This window comes from Bombus vosnesenskii, unplaced genomic scaffold (genome assembly GCF_011952255.1).
Source record: "Bombus vosnesenskii isolate JDL3184/JDL3185 unplaced genomic scaffold, Bvos_JDL3184-5_v1.1 scf7180000015824, whole genome shotgun sequence".
In the NCBI taxonomy this organism is placed as follows: domain Eukaryota; kingdom Metazoa; phylum Arthropoda; class Insecta; order Hymenoptera; family Apidae; genus Bombus; species Bombus vosnesenskii.
Genome location: NW_022884167.1, coordinates 1 through 15,974, shown reverse-complemented (window position 1 = coordinate 15,974; position 15,974 = coordinate 1). Strand labels below are relative to the sequence as shown.

Below are 15,974 nucleotides of genomic sequence, written 5' to 3'. Positions count from 1 at the left end.
CTAGATATCGAACAAATGTTTGCGAATACCATGAATGCAATGTAAGCAGTTGCAAGAATTATACTATGAATGTTCGTTACTAGAATATGAGATATACACTCCACTAATACACTAGAATACAGTTGAAAATATTTGCAAGATTTCGAAATTTCACAACTAAATATACTTAAATAATACTACAGAAACGCATGCGAAATTTTGTTTTGAAGTACTTGAGTTTACTTGCGCGTCATCTCTATCAAAAAAATATATGTTACGAAGTTAAAAAATATAGTAATGTATAATGCGAAAAACACAGTAATGAAAGTAATAAAGAACCGACGCCACCAATAGGTTATAATACGTTACAAACCTGACGCAACGCTATCGACGTTATCGGTAGGAAATAAGACGACTAAATGACTCCTTGTACGTTAGTTTCGCCGAGTAACTTACAAAGTGTGAGGGAGGGGGGAAGGGGGACACAAGAGCCGGTGGCACAAGCAGCTACGCAGTTAACGATCTAGACAAAGAAATGTATACATCAACAAAAACATTCCTATTCTACGAAGCACTTTCTTTCGAATTGCGCAGCACAATTCTTTCTCTACGTCGATATTTACAAATATCGTACAATAATTCGTAGCCCTACTGGCAACATCACAGACACATTTGTCTAACTTATTACTTTAGTTACCTTACTTTATAATCTTAATTTCGTTAAACAAAGCAAGATTGAAACAACAGTATGGAGAAAGTGAAAAATTACTTAAAATTACTGTTCCGCAATGACACAGTATGCAGATGAAGTCTTAAGCGCTTTTTGAGTGCGTATTCGCTTTTAATACTAATATAAAAATAATAAAAGTGGAACGATATTTATTTTTAAGTCCAAAATGTAGTAAGAGAATAATTTTTTCACGGTTGAAAATTTGAAGTCCATTGATATTTTCTCTATATCATTTTTTATTATCACGACGTAGTACCTGAAGTTTTGACCGATCTAATGATTTTTATTCTTAGAAATATCCTGAATGAACGGGGAATTAAGAAATGTGCAATGAAGGATATAAATAATGGAAATTAATTATGGTGGAGGAATCAACGAAGAAAAGTTATTTTGCTAATTATTATACGAATGAATATTCAAAATGTCGCTCAACGACTACTAAACTATTTAATTAATACTAACCTCACCACCCCTAGTCAAATGACTGGTTTAAATATCTAATTTAAAATTGTATATTTATCGTTATATCTTTTGTTCATTTAGCTTTACGTGAATTTTTATATTCTCCGATTAATTGATTTCTCAACTTTTAAAACCAGTTATTTGACCGGGCCTGGTGAGATTAGTGTCAAAAGCCAGCCTGATATTTTCTTCAATTTCTGATCTTCGGTTGATTTTCAGTATTTTGCATCCACTTTTCACCAAAAATTAGATGTGACAAACGAAATGCAATGTAAGACCTGCTAACGTTTAGGTCATGTTGCTTCTAATTGCAACGGACTGTCGTAGCGTTAAATTCAACGATGAATTATATCCAGATGCAAGTATTGATCCAGATTTCTGTATCGAAGAAAGCAAGGATAACACAAATCAACCTTGTTGCGTTTCTTGTAAAAGTTTTGGTCATCCTGTTCACATCAACATTGCTCTCTCAACGCTTATTGTCAGTGTTAAAAAGGCAATGGCAAAAGAGAATGTGGAATATTAACGAAGAGCGAAACAAATAAATACGATTCGTAAGTATTAGTAGCGGAGTAAAACGAACTAAAATAAAGTTCGCAATAGTTAGAATCAGAATCGCCAAGAATACTAGTTTCTTTATTATTTCTGTTTATGCAACTTGTTCAGCAAAGACCGAGTTTACCAATGAATTAGACGTACTTGTATAATTTATATCATATATATTATTATAGATATTATTTCTATTATTATATATATATATATATTATATATCTTTTTAAATAATTGTTATTTTATTGCAGGAGATCTCAATTTCGAACATATGGAATTTGGCAATTTGCGTAACAATAATCGTAGAGTTTTTTTTATTTAATTTTGTTGTTCTCCTCGGTTCTATATGAACCGAAACGGATGTTATATTTCGAGATATTAATATAATATACATAGTTTTTGTATCCGATTGAGTTTCTGTTCCCTTCGCGTATCCTACGATATTTAGCTTTTCATGAGTGAAACTGTTCGAAAGAAGAAGATATCTGAAGAGATACAAACGCGAAGAAATGAGGAGTCAACGAATGAATGCATGACAGCCAGAAACAGTTGCAGCTTCAACCTCATAGATCCTATATCGCATTTTGTTCCAAAACCACATCATTCATAGATCTTGTTATCATCGATTCAAGAATGAATATTTTAGATTTAATAGATAATAGCTTTGTTAGTATTTCTAGATAAAACAGTGATCATCTGGCGCTGTGATGCAGGATTTTCTTTAATGCAGGTTATAATATTCTCCTTGATAATGAATCTGTTGATTCTAACACGAGATATGAATTTTCATAAATTCATAAATTTTCAAAAATTCAATTCGGAAATTCTTTCGAGACTTTATCTATCGAAACAAAAACTGTTTATACCAAACAGGCGACATTTATCTCTCGATGATGTGTGTACATCAGGAAATCTGTCCTGGAATTGATAAAGTTACTTCCAAGATTTTTAATAATGCGAATCAAACAGGTAGATACATCGATTCCTATACATTGCATCCCAAAAGTTAAAAAGTAATTGCCTTGTATTATTACATAGATTTCGACGTTTAAATAGCATCCATGCTCATAATACTCATTCTGAGTTTCACAAACTTTTTATTAGAACTTAAAAGACAGTGTGTGTTCTTGCGTTGTTACTAGGGCTCAAGGCATCCAACGTTTTATTTTTTATCTCGTTATCTCGGAGTACATATCTCCACTTTTGAAGCCTTATATTTTGTTATCTCGGAATGTATCTTCATATTTCTTCAACGTTTGTGCTAACGTTGTATTCTGTAAAATTAAAAAATTACAGAAAGAGACATAACGAAAGAGCTACGCAACCCAAAGAGAAGAATGGAAAAACGTTTGGACTACAATGAAAGATCGTTAGAACATTCGTTATAGCGTAAGTATCCCATAGCATTTCTTGATCCCTTTCGTTTTATATTCGACTCTTTTCGAATTATAATTGATTAATTATTATCAAAACTAATTATTAAAAATTGTTGTTAAAATTATTATATTATTTTATTGGATTATATTTAATAATTATAATTCACTTAATTATAATTCAGTAAAATAATGTAAAACAAAAAATGTCGTGCATCTACTATTTCCTCATAAAATGAAAGTAACTTTTGGAACAACCTAATAATTTAGCTAACTTTTAACTGTTATAACTTTTGAGTTGAGATGTTTAGGGCAGGTCTTTCTAAACTATGGTAACATAATGTTGTTATATCTATATTTAGAGGTAGGAGCGCCTTAGTTATTACTTTATTATTCGGATGGAAAACACCACATTTCTCGGAGTCGAAAAACATTTATTGCACACACTTGGAAGGGACACGAACGAATGAACGAAAAGGATGTCTTACACTATCGATCTGGTCTATCGGCCGTGTCTAGTAACATCTTCTAGTTATTCCCTTTTGTAACTAGCCGTCAGCATATAGATGGCGAGCGAGAACATACGTTGTCATTTTCAACACATAATTATGGGACCCTGAAAAATTTTGCGATTGTCACACGTCAGTGAAACAAAAAATGTCAATCATCTGTCATTAAAGAATCAGAAAGAACTGAAAATTATGTTTGGTGTTGTAATATCGGAAAATAAAGATGGAAATTTTTTCCCGATTGCTCACAATTTATTAATATTAAATTGAATATACAAATATAAATTGGACAGAAAACGATATTTATTTAACTTTACAGTTATTTGGTCACTGTCGTCACAACGAATCTAACACACACACACACACTCTCTCTCTCTCTAACAACTCTATCAATTCTCTCGACTCTACTCTTCGGTGTCTCGATTAGGGGGGGGGGGTTAAAATTTTTTTTTGCACTTTTTAGTTGAATGCATAACATCTTAAGAATATTGTGTCAAAATTTCAAGTCGATTGGAGCAAAATTGACGAAGTTACGAATATTTTTGTACATGGCGGATTTTATTACCTACCCGATCCAAGCGTGCTATTGTTACTTCGCAGACGTTTTTTTCTCCATATAATACCTAATCTTAACTCCAGATCTATTTATAGTACTTAACGACTTAAGTACAAACCTCCTTATACCTGTACTGTATATTTTGTCAGTGTAGAGTAAAAAATTTAGTGTAGGAGTAAATATTCAATTTTAATTAAGTTTTGTGTTAAATTATTACTAAAATGCCTAAAAGTTACTAGATCTGATAGACAATCAACTAGTTCGAGATTATATCGACCTAGAAAAATTGCACCTCCGCATAATACGAAGGCACTTTAACAAGTAGCGCGTCAGATAAAAAATATAAGTGACCGTTGAAGATCAGGTTACGAAAGATCGTGAAAAATATTATAGGATAATTGATTTTTTATTAGTCTTTTCAACAATTGCTACGCTAGTGAAGAGGTAAGCCGATAAAATTCGTTTATGAACGTTTTATACCAGATTTTTTAGTGTTCAAAACTCTAAAGCGTTTTCCCCACAACTCACGTTTTCAAAGTCGGTGCCCTCAATTACTTCAAAACTACTGCACCCATCCTTTTGAAATTTTGAAGACTATTTCTGTACATAATTTGCCAGGTAACGCTACAGAAACTTTTCAAATTTGTTGATTATTTTTATTTTGAAATAACAAATTAGCCGAAAATTTTCGCACAAAATCGCGTTTTACCCTTCAAAGTGTTCGGAAAAAGTTAACAATTAAAATTTCGAAAAAAACCTTCGCAGCGCTACCTGGGGAAGGCTGTTGCCTAACGAATAAACTTCAACTTTTTGATTTCTGATGCTCCAGCACCAAGTTCTGAGGGGTACTGCAATTATACTTTTTTCCGAGACACGTCCGAATAATTGCTGCCATTGCCGTATTTTTTAATATTTCTCCGTGAAAATTTTACACAATATTCTTCGAATGTCATACTTCAATGTACTATTGATTTTAAAAAAGAAATTTTAACTGTATCGTCAGAAAAAATTCACAAAAACATGCCTTTTTTTGTACGAATTAACCTTACCCCCCCCCCCCCCCCCAGCTCTATCAACTCTACTCTTCGACGCCTTGAAAAACGAAACCGCCCTTCTCGTCTAACTTTGTCTATTGTTTCCCTCACACCTATGTAAGAACTAGGTGACTTTAATCACGTTGGCACTCTTAAATGTAAACGAACCACAGAAAGTCGACGTATACGGTTTTTATCTATTTTCAACCGATTTCTAGTTCAAACTACCTTACGATATTACAGTATCATACATTATAAACATTGGAAAAAGTAACAAAAATTACAATCACTGAATTCCAAGGAATTCCAGGTTAGTTAAATAGGCGATTATAATCCAGTAACATTAAAAAAGAAGGAAAATACTAAGCTACACGAATAAGTATTTAATCAGTAGATTTGTTATGTCTAATGTACGATTAATGTATTATGTTATGTTAATGTACAATTTTGTAGAAAATATAAAAGGAAAATTCATATACACTATCAAACATACGTTTGTGTACAACTCTAAAACTAAAACGGAGCCTATTATATGTATCAGAAAAAGTTGTTCAGAATGACGATCTTGACAACATATTTCTTGGTCATGGAAACAGGAAGCTAGTAGCTTTTCGATATCTCCACCATAGTTGCTGATGTTTCGAGTTTTCGACCAAGCAACTTGTTTGTGATAAAAAACCTTTACGCGATAAGTCATATTGGAATAAAAATTACGATGAGTATAGTGGCGGAAGACAAAGACAGACGATATAACGCGTGGTACATGCTCGATATAGCTTAAATTGTTCCACGTTTACGAAGAAAATTCTGACTGAGGTCGGTCTAATGGAATACGCGGATAGGCGACATAGTGGAGATTCCAAGGAAGCAGCATCGTTCATCCAAGGCGGATGCCGCCATTGGAAACGAAAGAAGACGAAGACAATCTACCAGGAGAAGCTGAGAAGATTCGCCATCCGCGAAGCAAAGCGCTCAACGAATTTTGAACTTACGAGAACGAGTAATGCGGGGCGCGCTTGAAATGGCAGCAAACCCCGTTCTCGATCCTTATGCCTTGAAGCGCGATAGAAGGAAGAACGAGGTTTACGACGGAAGGAATCTGTGGAAACGATCGACCTTCGATAGTCCTCGAACGAAAATAGTGATGGCTACAACACTAGCAACACATGCTCACTCACCACGATAATACGATGCAATTCCAAAAAATTGACAATTTTTTTATGAAGATGGAAATGCCTAGCTGAAAAGATCCTTTTATCCCGTAATGCGGTTTAATATAAATTGTTTATAAATTTTTGTTAATATAAAAAGTATCGTTGGATGACAGTTAAAGACTGGAAAGGGACAAGTGTAATATGCAAATTAAAGAAATTAATAATGATGATTTTTATCTAAAAATGTACAAAAAAGAAGAAAATTATTTTCTGCGTCAAATAAGCAATCAAATGTTCCGGCACAAGAAAATAGCACAGACATGATATCGTTTAATTTTGATGTACACAATTGGAATTCCTGAAATATACCTTCTAAATGGCTGAAATAATTTATGGAGAAGGGAACAGTAAAATGTTAACATAAAGTAAAAACGAACAAAATTGGGAACAAAAATGAAACGTTAGATTACAAAAATTGACAATTTTTGTGGAAAATGGAAATGGGGTTTAATGTACATTGTCGGATGACAGTTAAAGAATAAACACTGACAAGTAAAATATCTAAATTAAAGAAATTAAAGAATGAAACCCTGGCGGGCTCATATTTGCTTAGTTGTACAGTTTTCAGATTTTTAACACCTTCAGAGGCTCTCCATCTGATTACGTAAATCTCGAACTCGCGACTTGAGTCAGATAATCTTCCATGTTTATCTTGTAATCATCAGAGAATTCTTTTCCGTGCCTTTATTAGAAATTTCTTCACCCAAAAAGTTCATCCAAGAGAAGAGCCAAAACCAAATAGAGCTTATTCAAAGTAGGTTATTCAAAGTTTTCTTTCGCTTAGTTTGCATTTTTTTACAAGTTTTTAGGATCATTTCCAGGTGGCGAGATAGAATTTTATAATTTTGTTTTGCCTATTTTTCGATCAATACAATGACGAATCTGGAGCGTTTCGTAAAATATCATTTAGACCAAAGTCACTAAGAAATCAGGTATTTTATTGGAAGAACGTTACGTTCTCATAAAGCACGTTCATCCCTGGAATACTAATGTGGTATTATAGAAGCGCAAAACAAATTCTTCTGATGTATCATAATGTTCTTTCAGTACTAGCATCGCCTGTAGGTGATCGTCTTCTCTTTTTAGCAATTTACAGCTACTGAGAAATAATCTCTATGTAATTACTGATTTTTAATATACCATATCTTGTATTTATGATAATTAAACGTACTATGCGTTTATTATAATTTATTAAAAGTAGTTCTTACCTTAATTTATCTGTGCCTCTGAGCACAAAAGCATGGATTTTACGTTTAAGCGGCTCACAAACAGAATTCAAAGATCATCTAATAAAATTAGAAAATACAACTTTCTACTTAATCAAATTCTAACACGAAAGGAAACATTTGAATCTTAGTATATCATGTAAGATTGATACTTATTGCATTTATATAAATTTATTTAATTAATAACATTCTATAGTTGTCTTAAATTAATATAAGTGCAAAGTTAAAAACATTCAATGCATATTGGTAAATTGAACTTTATATTTCAGTGGAATAACTTTTCTCCCCCTATTAAAATTATTAATTATTAGTATTTTTATGAGCATAGCTAACATAAACTGTTTGCAGAAATAAAAAGTAAGAAGCGATTCAAGTAATTTGTTAAAAGAGTGTCTGTCGTTAAAACTATCAAACGAAGCAACAAAAGTAAAGAGAAAGGACTTAGAACTGGATGTTATTGCTTAACCTTGCTGCGATCTTCGGGTTTTTGTCCTTACTCCTTTTTTTTTCAACTTTGCTGACTTTAACTTGCTTTGAAAGTATCTAACAACATTGTTACGCATATGCTTGTTTGCGTTCTCTTAGCATTATGCCTTTGACAAAAGACTATCGAAATATTTACATATAAAGTCTTTGGTTCTTTTTTATCCAGTAATGTTAAGACACAAGTTAACGATGGAAATCAATCATAGAAGGGAAATATTTCGAAACCTTGACTGACAGCAAAGTCGAATAGAAAGATAAATAAATATAAAAATACGCTATGACAGCTTTGTTCTTGTTCGAAATTATAATAATTAACCAATAAGGTTTCTGAAACATGCTGGGCATATCGGCAGTGGATGCTTATGGTCTACATTCCAAAATTTAGGGACGCGTTGATACAAAATTATATTACACGATGTATACACTAGATGCTACATATGTAAATAAAAGAGAAAACAGTTCGAAAAAGTTTGTTTGCAAACGACACTATCGTCATATATGCACAATTTGTTCTAAATAAATAACTTTAATAGAATGTACCGGATATTTGGACTAACAGACGCCAACGATACAATTACGATTATTCTGTATTTTCGACTTCTTTTTCGCGTCGAATCACCCCCTTCCGCTTGTACCACCAAGTTACCAACCACCCTGTATATACTGTACAAAAGATATACAGCGCGGAGGATGCCATAATGTGGTAGTAACAATCTTTCGTGGGTGAAAAGATTTCAAAGATTTTAAGGTCGTCTGCATTTTTGCTAATTATTTGCCCTACTTTTTTTTATGTCTAGTATATCAGAGCGTGTTGGGACGATTTCAACGACACCCAATACAAGGTAGTTCGAGGGTAAATAAAAATGTAGGCAACAAATTTTACGTCGTAATAAGTGTCCGAAGTAGAAGAAATAGGTTTCTGTTTATATCGATGGAACGTCGGAATCGGCAGGTCGCCGAAGTCCGTATATTTTTATCACCTTGGATTACTTGTAGCGCGTGTTGGCAGGAGACGCAGTAAAAACTGTAAATAACGATCGACATTGCTAAAACATTTTACTATGAAAGTGGAATTTTCATTTACTGAGCAAGTATGTAGATATGCTGCATGTGTATGAAAAGACTCAGCAGAATCTAGTAACGTCACAAGCACTGTATGCTGAACCCTATCCAGATTGCGCCCACCCTTCATGCTGTATGTGTCATATGTAAAAAATTAAGAAACACTGAATGCTTAAATACACGAAATCCTACACGTCGTTTAGAAAATTAGGACAAAAATGAGAAAGAAAATTATTTTGTAAATTGTACATTGTAATGCGTACGAATGATAAGTTTTCCTCCATTGGATCTTATTTAAATTTTAATAATCATTCTTCTCTTCCGCCAAAATGTTCATGTTCCAAGTTGTTTGAAATACTGAAAATGTCACATTAAAATAATCGACTAACTATTTAGATAACAGGTACAATTTGTGATACTTTGAATGCTGGTACGTAACTTTTTTGGAATATGTTAAAAAGAACCTTTTCTTTCTACATGCAATATAATATACATTTCTGCAATTATAGAATCTAAAAGCAGCCGCGACTTCTCGCGATTTGCTTAGTTTTATAGACCGAAAGTCATAAAGACGCTCGCTTTGAAACCTGACGCTTTTTCTCATTAAAATTATGTAATGACCCAGTTATTGACCTTTATGTCCCAATTCATGCAAAATACATCGTGTCATAAGTAGATCCTATTTTTGAGAAACAATTTTATTTCGACCAGGTATCAGCTTTCTGTTTTTAGATTACTATATTATTGTCCTTGCACTATTATCCTAACGTTTAAAGTGAAACGTAAACCACGATAAATTTCTTTTACGTCAATACTGTTTCGCCGGGAGGAACAAAAATTGTGAGAATTTTCGTAGGTCGTTTTATGACACGCACGTTCAGAGACAAGATGTTAACTTTCACGCCACGATCTTGCCATTCAGAATGATCTCTTTCAACAATAGAATAGTTATCTGCAATATCATTTTGAGATATTCAAAGTTAGTTAGAATTTCTTTTCGTTTATAGAATCGCGATATTTACGAGCATGCTATAAAACCGATGCTACACAAACTTCATTTTTAATATAGAATAAAATGACACCGAAAAGAACGATTATTTTATTTCCATTAAAAGCGGACAATGCTTTAAAAAAGTGATATTGGACGCTCTTTTTCCAAATATCGGGTTTCCCCATTACATTATAATGTTACAGCAATGAAAGTAATTACGTATGGCTACTCTAATTAATATTCCGTCACGCCTTAAAACAGAATAACTTTTTTAAAATTACGGTAACGACATAGTTTCACTGTCGATATAACTATTATGTACTTGAACTGGGGTGATCGCTCAAGTAACTGGCGTTTCCCCGAGCTGTCTCCACCCATTCTCGTCTGGTTAGTTTGTGTTCTAGCCCGTTACGTCCTTCCCTTTCATCGGCCAAAAAAAGAACTACTACTACTACTACTACTACAAATACTAAAAGCGAGCATAGTGACAAAGTAGTAACAAGTATGACTTCCCATGCCCTGGATGATCCAGAGGTTGAGGAGTCATTGATAGTTGTCCTCTTCTATGGCAGTTTGCCGGGTCTCTTCGGCTCATAGCCTCTTCTTCCTTCGGGCGCAATGCCCGCTGAAACTTACATCTAAGCTCGAGACTTTCTAAATAGCAAACCAAAAAATAAAGTACAAAGGTGAAATAAAAAGATAAATCGCGGAAGCTGATCCAAGTACTCATGGATGAACAACGATCATATAGCGATCGCTGTCTGTTCGCACGTGCATGCTCGAGCAATATTAACGTTCGTTTCGAAAACCACTCGCGATCACGATCACGAAATTCGAAAAATCGACGGGCAAAGGCAGAGACGATGACATGTTTCATTCGCGCCAGTTCTACCGACGATTGTTCGAATGAAATTCTCGGAAATAGATTGGTCACTCGAAAACGCGTCTACCCGACCACAGGTCCACCTCCACGGATTAAACTTGAAAATCCTGATCTGAGAAGATGATTAGTTTGTGTAATTCTTATTTAACGGACTAACGCTCTTTCATTTTGTATTTTACTACTTCGATTCTGATTAACTCTACTTTATTAATTTAATAGTAACTAAGTAACACTACTGTATTAATTTAATAAACCAGAACAAAATTTTAATATTGCAGAGAAGGTAGCGAAAAAGACTGAGACTCGATCAAATGGAATAACTGACTCTAAATATATTACTAAGAAAGAAATAATCTCAGATAATCTCTTTATCAAAGCACATAATCGAAAATGCAGAAGCAGTGTTCAAAATTATTGCTTTGATTAACTGATATTTTAAATTCTAGGAGAAGTGAAATAAACGAACGCGACTTATTCCCTTAACCTACGATTTATGTTTGAGAATGCCCGTAATATTTACGTTTGGTCCGATCATCGTACTACGGGCTATGCCCGTAATATTTACGTTTGGTTCGATCATCGCACTACGGGCTATGCCCGTAGTTGTAGGTTAAGGGGTTAATATTGTCACGATTAATTCATTGCTAAAGATCAAGTATATTCGTGTAGATATTTGCCATTTGCAAATATTCATACGGAATATTAACATGCATATTTATAAATAACGCGAATATATTCTCAAGTGTATATGTTTAACTTAATTATTAAAAAACTAATTATTATCATCGCGCTGTGCAAGAAGACCTATCTTAAACTAATAAATTTGAAAAAAGAGCGTTACTACTCACGGGTATAAAAGATACCCGCGTTCACTATGCTCGCAAAGAATTCTACGTAATACAACCAGTCACCCGTGCCGATTCGGGTCTTTTATCCTACGGCATAATTGAGTGACCAGAAGAACAGAAATGCATGCGACTCACCGTTCGAAGCAGACAAACAGAGAACGTTACCGTGGATGCTGCGCTATCCCAGCGAATTTCATCCGGGAGACTAACATCAGACAGGAACCGTTGAAAGGCTAATAATAGAAATGCAGACTGCGAAAAATCTGTTACGAAACAAAACAGGATGAGTGATCGCTGACTATTTGAAAAGTTGGAGATAGTGAAAAATGAAGGTTTATTAACTTTAGTAACTTTAGCAATAATAAAGATTGAAATTCTAATAAAATTTGATAAGTATAAAAACTGAGACTCTAATATGAATGTGTAAAATCTAAAATAATCTGTAGTATGTTAGTCATTTGTTTTATACTTCGGTATTAAGACTTTAACTCTTATTTTATTTTAACGAAAAAATAACCTCAGAAAATGCTATCCTCCTAAATTTTCAGTCAAATTGTATTTCTGCATTGATAGTGATCAAAGAAAAATATACAGAATAGACATAACTGAAAGTAAGTATGTAAAAATACTTACATACTTGGCTTTTGTGCCACTGTTAGAACACTCCTGAAGAAGATGACGAAGTTGAAGTAGTGATATGTCTATATCAAAACATAAGATATTAAAATCGGTAACACATAATAACAAACGTGAAACTTTAGCAACAATAAAGACTAAACTCTAATAAATATGTAAATTGGAACTCTAATATAAAAGTTTGAGAACAACATATTCAGTGATTTTTGATGCGTATCAGCCAGTTTTATTGTACTTTAATGTTAAGATTTTAAGACTTCATTTCAATTAAAGAGGGCATTTACAGTTTTCTAAATTATCAATCATTTTTATTGTATAATAAATTTATTGTATAAGAGAACAAACCGAAATACAATATTTAAAACTACTTACATTCTTGAGCTCCTGCAGAAGCTTTGTCCTCTTGAGAGATGCACTGACTCTAATACCGAAAAAGAATATTCAAAAGAATATGAAAAAGGATCACATTACCGTGAGCGTTAAAATTATAATCGGCGAACAAGAACTCTAACGTCGCGTACAAAATTATGTGATAAAATTTTATTATTTTCGCGCGTGATTATTTAATTGGATTAAATTATTAGAGTAATAAAAGACCGACGCCGCCAATACGTTAGAATATGTTGCAAACCTGACGCAACACGATCCATGTTATCGGTACGAAATAAGACGACTAAATGACTCCTTGTACGTTAGTTTCGCCGAGTAACTTACAAAGTGTGAGGGAGGGGGAAGGGGGACACAAGAGCCGGTGGCACAAGCAGCTACGCAGTTAACGATCTAGACAAAGAAATGTATACATCAACAAAAACATTCCTATTCTACGAAGCACTTTCTTTCGAATTACGCAACAGGTATCTTTCGGATTGCGCAGCACAATTCTTTCTCTACGTCGATATTTACAAATATCGTACAATAATTCGTAGCCCTACTGGCAACATCACAGACTCATTTGTCTAACTTATTACTTTAGTTACCTTACTTTATAATCTTAATTTCGTTAAACAAAGCAAGATTGAAACAACAGCATGGAGAAAGTGAAAAATTACTGAAAATTACTGTTCCGCAATGACACAGTATGCAGATGAAGTCTTAAGCGCTTTTTGAGTGCGTATTCGCTTTTAATACTAATATAAAAATAATAAAAGTGAAACGATATTTATTTTTAAGTCCAAAATGTAGTAAGTGTTACGCCATGCGGCTTGCCATAGATCATATTCTTCACTGTCGGTCGCGGCACTATAATGTCACAGACGGATCGTCGCGGCTGCCCGGCAAAATAAACATTGTAGTGGCAAGCGCATGGTTCATTAAGCAGAGCGACCTCCAGAAACGTCGATTCGTGGCCGTTATTTGATCTGGCGTAAAAGACGGTGGCGTGATCCGAAGAGAGTGGGGGTCGCCTTCCAGAAAGAATCAGAACGTTTCGAGAAGCCAAACTGTCTACACATCTTTTGTATCGCGCATTCCATAGTAACATTTCCTTTGTTGTCCCATTTATATTTTATAGTTAATAAGTTGTGCAATAAACATTAATTTAGTTGTGTTGATTCTGTGAGATTTCGTTGAACCACCCTTATTATCATAATCGAAATAAGGGAATCGATCAGTTCGTGGCGTCGATTGTTCAATCGTAACGAGGACTTACAACTCTCGTTGACGTGATATCTCGCGATCGCGTCTCTCCGCGAATGATCGAAACATTTTGGTCCTTCGAGCCGGATCACGTGCCAGTGAAGAGTGCACTTACCAGTGACCACACAGTGCCACGTGACTTTATCAAAACCAGTGACGTCAGGCGCGTCATCTTCGAAGAAGCACATCCCATTGGCAAGGGAACGCAACCACGCAGCCTTCCGTCGCAGCTGGACAATCATCAACGCAACGAATTTCACAACTTAACATACACGCGACCCCACGCCGCACGACAGTAAGGTAAGCTCGTTCCTTATTTCAACCATCTCCTATCCTCGGCAACGATGACGAGCGAAGACCAACTCATCTCCCTGCGTCGGAGACGAGGCTATTGTAGCGGCCGATTCACATATTTATCGAATCGACTGGACGAGTACGAGCAATCTGAGAGTCAGCAAAATTCCTTATTAAAGAATTACGAGAAACAACTGACCGAAGTTGCGAGTCAATTCGAAGCGATTCAACTCGAATTAGAAATATTGGACGAGGAGGAACAAGCGCGCGGCTTCGAAATAAGGGATCAGTACGTCGCGGTAGACACAAGGCTACAAAATCTTCTGAGGAACGCGCAAACAGCTTCGCCGTCGACATCCATAAACCCTCCAACCTGTGCATCATCCGCAAGTTTAAATCCGATATCCATTAAATTACCAGATCTTCGGCTCCCTACCTTTGACGGAAGCTTAGAAAAATGGAACACGTTTTATGATACCTTTTCCTTCACAATCGATAAAAATCCTAGTCTCACTGACATACAGAAATTCCATTACCTGCAGTCCGCCCTGCAAGGAGAAGCAGCCGATTGTTTAAACGCGTTACCCCTTAGTAATGTAAACTACAGTCAGGCTATTGCCGTTCCCAAGGAAAGTTTCGAATGTCCACGATACACAGCGTTCAGTCACTGCATGGCAATAATTGATTATCCAAGGATAACCAAGGAATCTCCAACGGAATTAAGGCGCTTAGTCCACACATTTAAACAACACATATATGCATTGAACAAATTAGGAGAATCCTACCCCGATACCAGTGCTATGCTCAACAGCCTCATCTTCTCGAAAATACCACTAAGTATCCAAAAGCAATGGGAAATGACGCTGCCCAATAACGAGGTGCCTCCGTACATTCATTTACTAAACTTCCTAGAGAGATTAGCACGAAGCTCCAAACCGATCACCACAGTCAGACAAACAAGAGAATCACCGGAACAAACTACTCCTGTCCGTCAACGCGCATCACGAGGGCATGTACTTACGGCGACACAGGTTACTCCAACATGCTCCACCTGTCAAGGACCACACCCCATTTGGAGATGTGACACCTTCAAAACCAAATCCCTTCGCGAACGCATTCGGGAGGTCAAAAGGGCATCACTATGCCTCAACTGCCTCGGGAAAGGGCACACAACGAAGCATAGTTTCGCAGGATCATGTCGCGTATGCGGAGAACGACATCATACAATGCTGCATAGGACAAAACGCCATTCAGGGTCTCGTTCCAGCACGTCCAGCCCGAAATCTTCCCCATCAAATAGCCGATCCACAACACCTTCTTCACCACCCTACATATCACCCACTCGTCGCAAAAGGCACACAACAGACCACAGATCGGAAACACCACGAACAGCCGCGTCTGCAAGTCCACCGCCCAGTGACAAACGAACACACAACCAATGACGCCGACGATCGACGACTCCGTTCATGACCGAACATATCAAACCAATAGCGTCCGAATTACTGTC

At 35.4% G+C, this 15,974-nt stretch overlaps 1 long non-coding RNA gene across 1 annotated transcript; it reads right to left on the bottom strand.

Annotated features, from left to right (window-relative positions):
• Window positions 1–12,146: 12,146 nt before the first annotated feature.
• On the bottom strand, window positions 12,147–12,990 carry LOC117241415. The gene is made up of 3 exons (XR_004494982.1): window positions 12,911–12,990; window positions 12,536–12,603; window positions 12,147–12,165 (listed from the first exon to the last, which is right to left on the bottom strand). It is a non-coding gene; the product is annotated as an uncharacterized LOC117241415 (long non-coding RNA).
• Between the last annotated feature and the right edge of the window lie 2,984 nt (window positions 12,991–15,974).